Source organism: Octopus bimaculoides, chromosome 14 (assembly GCF_001194135.2).
Source record: "Octopus bimaculoides isolate UCB-OBI-ISO-001 chromosome 14, ASM119413v2, whole genome shotgun sequence".
In the NCBI taxonomy this organism is placed as follows: Eukaryota; Metazoa; Mollusca; class Cephalopoda; order Octopoda; family Octopodidae; genus Octopus; species Octopus bimaculoides.
In genome coordinates, this window is record NC_068994.1 from 3,417,846 (window position 1) to 3,423,099 (window position 5,254).

At 39.0% G+C, this 5,254-nt stretch overlaps 1 protein-coding gene across 1 annotated transcript in view; it reads right to left on the bottom strand.

Moving 5' to 3' along the window:
• LOC128249426 (zinc finger protein 883-like) overlaps window positions 1-5,254 on the bottom strand; it is a gene marked incomplete at its 3' end in the record, with an annotated part of 10,847 nt that overhangs the window by 5,000 nt on the left and 593 nt on the right. The gene's annotated exons all lie outside the window — the stretch shown is intronic.

The window sequence follows — 5,254 nt, forward strand, 5'->3', positions numbered from 1 at the left end:
TACGTGTGTGTGCGTATGTATACATACATACTGTTTTTGTTATTTCATTTATGGTGTGTGTGTGTGTGTGTGTGTGTGTGTGTGTAATCTTTTCCTTTTTGTCTTTGTTTCATGGAATGTGTGTCTATGCTGATGTAAGAGTCTAACTTTATCAACTAATCAGTTGTGTCTTTTCTGTGTGAATCTATCTTTGGTCTGTCTGTGTGTCTCTGAGATCCAGAAGAAAAAAACCCCACGAGAATGAAGACTGAGTAGATGGTGAAATAACATCAATGATGGTGGAGGAGGAAGGTGCTGATGGTGGTGGGGGTCTTGGTTTTTGGTTGTGGAGATGATAATAGTAAAATAGCAACGATAATGGGGATGATGTTGATGATGATGATGATGATGGCATTGGTAGTGATGGTGATGATGATGATGATGATGGAACCGACCAAAGAAGAAAAGAATGCTGCTATTCGTTCTGGTGATTATTTCTCCCATTTTTTTTTTTAGATTCTAGTAAATGATTTCATGTGGAAAGATAGAAAGAATGAAAGAAAAAATATACATATAAGAAGAAATCAATGAAAGAAAGGAGAGAAAAAAAGAATTATAAGGGAACAGAATAAACGGAAATATAAAAAAAAATAATGGTGGTGGAAATGAGAGAGAGAGAGAGAGAGATAAGGGACAAGAAAATGTGAAAGAAAAAAATTGAAAAGAAAGGAAATGAAAAGATATAAAGGGACAAAAAGAAAAGGAAGAAAAAGAGAAAGAAAATTATATAAAAGAAATATACGAAGGAGGAGGAGGAGGAAGTAAAAGAAAAGGGAGGAGAAGACGAGATTAAGAAAAGAAAAGAAAATGGAGGTACGAGTAAGTAATAAGGAGAGAGAGGGGAGAGAAGAGAAGAGAAACAGGGAAAATGGGCAAAGGATAAGATAGGAAATAGAGAGAGAGGGGGAGAAGGAAAGAGAGATAATACAGAGTGAGGCAAGATAGAGGAAAGATAATGTATTAGAAGAGGAAAGAGAAAGTAAGAAAATGGATAATGTAATAGAGAGAGGGGGAGGAAAAGTAAGAGAGATACTCTACTAAGGAAGAAGAAAGATAAGGTAATGTATTAAAGAGGGAAGAGATAAAACTAGATAATGTAATAGAGGGAGAGATTGTAGATAATGTATAACGAATATATATGTATTAGAGGGAGGGAGGGAGAGAGAGAGAGGATAATGTATGCCAGAAGGTAGAGAGAAAAGATGTGTAATGGAGGGGGGAGTAGATAATGCATTGGAGAGAGGGAGATATTGTATTAGAGAAGGAAAGAGGGTAAAAATATATATAGAGAGAGAGAGAGAGAGAGAGAGAGAGAGAGAGAGAGAGAGAGAGAGAGAGAGAGAGAAAGGGAGAGAGGGATAATGTATTACAGGAGAGGATGAGAGAAAACGAAAGATTAGCGGGAGATTTATAGAAAAGGTAATTGATGTAGTGTATGATGACGATGGTGGAGATGAATATTTTGGTAATCTATAGTATGATGATGTTTACACCGAGGTCAGCCGGAGCGAGTAGAGACCTATAATCAGAGCTATTCCAGCGGTGACCATCCCATCTTCTTCCAACGTGCAAGGAGTTAGCTGAGGACTACATGGAATGCTGCCTTTATTTCTATTTTTATTTGTCTAAGACGGTGATTTGAGGATGGTGAACGCTTCCTTCCTCCCACAACCCTGATGATGAGGAGATGGGGTTATGATGGTGATAGTTGTGAGATAAAGGGAACAGGACGAAGATAAATGAGAAAGGAAATACAAAGAGAAAGAGGCGACGTATTTAATAAATAATAGAGAACACCTGCAGCAGACATTGATAGAAAAAGTGGGAGGGACGATGGTGGTGGTGGTGACGGCGGTGAAGGAGAAATTCAAAGGTTTGTAGAAAAAAAATTAAAGGTGAAATAGGGGTGTTTTATGTCTTGTTCTATAACCTTAGTGGGTACAGGAGATATTTTGGGGAGCTGAAGAGTGATGTTACAAGCTGATTCGACCCTAGTATATCGATGGTACTGATTTAATTGACCCCAGAGGGATTTTGAACCCCGAACGTAGGGGAGACAAACCGATTCTGTGTTGTATATACTTCTTTCTCCCAGTCGGGCTACACACACGTTCACAAGGTAGGACCGATGAGATTGTGTGATGTTCATGCCTTCCTTAAAATCATCAGGTGATGGAGCCTAGCACAAATGGAGGTCAGGAGGGAGGGGGGAGATATGAGTGATAGAATCGATCTAATTATTCTGTTGAGTTTATGACCCCGGACCGATGAAAATCGAAAGACAATCTCAATGTGATTCGAACGTAGATTATGGAAGACCCAAACTAAGCCACCAGATCGATTCTCACCACATTTGCCACACATAAGGGTTGAGCTAACCTGCTAAAAACAGCAGCCAAACTTCCTTCAAACCACATTTACCCGTCTTCAGGAAAGAGGAGGGAAGCAATATATATCAGAAAATGGTAGTCATCGATATCTCTGCCAACAGATGGCATGGTCACGGTTGGAATACTCGATCAGGCTTGACCTGGGACTAAACAACGGCCAGTTCTATAAAAGGAAGACCACATTCGCTCCAACCGTGATCCCCGACGATACAACTGGTACTTATTTTTACCGAGATCAGGCGGTACAGATGTACTAACTTTACTGACACGTTGAGAGGAGTTGGTCCATACATAGTTAATTAGTCTGCTAGAAATAACTGCTAAATTTCCCTCAAATCACACTCTTATGATCTTAGAAAAATGAAAGACACGCTGGACAATATATATATATACACACATATACACAGATGGGTTGTCGTGGTTGGAACATCTTTGATCGATAGGTCTACTCCTCCAAGACTTACCTGGTGCGTAGCAACAACTTCTTTTCATTAGACACAAGGCTAATGGAGGAGTGGTGCTAGTTGAATGAACTTCAGTGTATCACTGGTATTCTACACTGTGATTATATACATTTTCTCAATAGACAAAAAGGCGGATGTATATACACACACACAGTGAGGGAGAGAGAGAGAGAGAATGAGAGGTAGATAGAGAGAGATAAGATTTTACATCTTTTAATCTTTTCACCAGAGAAGTTTCGTATCGAAAAACCGAAAATGAACCAGGATATGCAGGGAAATGTAGTCCCTCATATATATAAATAGATGGGATGGTCAAAGCTGGAACGTTTTTCCTCCCCGGGTTGTTTGGCGACGACTGACCTAGGGCTTAAACGTCAGCGAATTGAAACTAAAACGAGTTAACAAGGTAGCTCCTATGTGGTCACTCAAGATGCTAGAAATAGCAGCTAAATCTTCCTCTATTAACGCCATACCGTCTTTATTTGACAATGTAATAAACTGACATAGAAAAGAACAGGATAGTTACGGATGGGGCGTTTTTGATGGAAGATTTGCTCAATAGAATAAAGTACCAGTGAAAAACCGTGGTCGATTTAATATTTCTATAAGTATTCGAGAGGTGGATGGAATTATATAAGGGTAAGACTGAGCTGGGGTTCAACAACAACAACAACAACAACAATTGAAAATAAAAATTTTAAAAACAGGATATTGCAATGTTGGGATACAAAAAATAATGAAATTATTTAACTATCATTCGACCCTGTTTATCGTCAAACCAGGCAACTGGTCTTTTTCCTCGACATAGAAATCCTCTTCACACATCCACTTGCATCCCGCCTACAATAAGAGAAAAAAAATATCTTCCTCGAGACAGGCCGCTACATCTTTCGCGTGTGTCTTCGAGCGGGATTTGAAGAAGTCTGTGAATTGATGCGTTAAGAGAAGCATGTAACAGACTTTATTTTCGTTAACTTTGTTGCCAATCATTTTTATGGAACCGTAATAGTTGTCTACAGGAATAGACATCATCCCCAAACCCGACCCACGTCAACTGTCCTTGTTTGAAGGACGGCGGAGGCGCTCCTCGATGTGATCGCTCGACATCTCTAAAAGTAGCAACCAAATCACCCTCTACTGTCCTTTACAAAAAATGTAGGACAATGCATAATGTAGTCTTAGAGACACTGGTTTATAAAATACGGGATGGTCATGGCTGGAACACCTTTGATCAGAGGTCTGCTCGATCATCCCTGATGTAGTTAGATAGCAATATCAACAAACTTGCTTTATAGGACTGAACGGGCGGAAGGGGAAATGGTGTCTACATCGTCTGGTTAATTACATTTTATAAAATTAACAGTATTTCAGGTGTAATGTCAATGCTTTAACAGAAAAATATTTCGAAACTGCCATTTTTGTGGAATTAAATATGTAAATTATTCCCGTGAAATTGCTGAGGTTGATATAATCGTCTCGGCCCACCCACAAACTGTGTGACCCCGTGACGAAATCAAAAACCACTTTTATTAATATTAAGGCGGCGAGCTGGCAGAATTGTAAGCGCGACGGAAGAAATACCTAGCGGTATTTCTTCCGGCTCTACGTTCTGAGATCAAATCCCGCCGAAATAGACTTTGCCTTTCATCCTTTCGGGATCGATTAAATAAAATACTTGAGAGCTAGAGTCGGTGTTATCGACTTACCCATTCCCACGAAAATTGCAGGCCTTGTGCCAAATTTTGAAGGAATTATGAAATCTTTCTGCTTTTTGCATTTCATGATTGTACAACGCTTCGCGGTGTTTAGTTTCATGCACTCACGTTCAAATCCCGCCAGGGCCAACTTTTCTATTCACCCAGCCGGAGCAGATAAAATAGGTGCCCAATTACGTGTACTGGGGTAAGATTCAAGCAATTACACCCTCACCTGAAATGTCCGGCTTTCTGTCTGTGTATGAAATCACGAATACTAGAAGCAGTAGCTGATAGAATAAGGACAGTTGAGGGCAAAATATTTTGGGGTTTTCCGTTATTTCTTCGTCCCCAGTTCAATTTCAACCATGGACAAAATAGGGTGACACCTACACAACCTCTTGAAATTTGCAGCTTTCTCTATTGCATCTAATCCTCATCACTAACATTATAATCGTTATCTTTTCAGACATTGGCATAGACTCACATTGATTAACTTATTATCATTATTATCCGATAAAATTAAAAAAGGAAAACAAACAGAAATACGAGAAAGAAAGCAGGATCAAATATTAAAGGTTAAAAAATGTATAACTTTAAGAAAGAATAGCAAAAACACACACACACATATACGCCTATATATATATATATATATATATATATATAT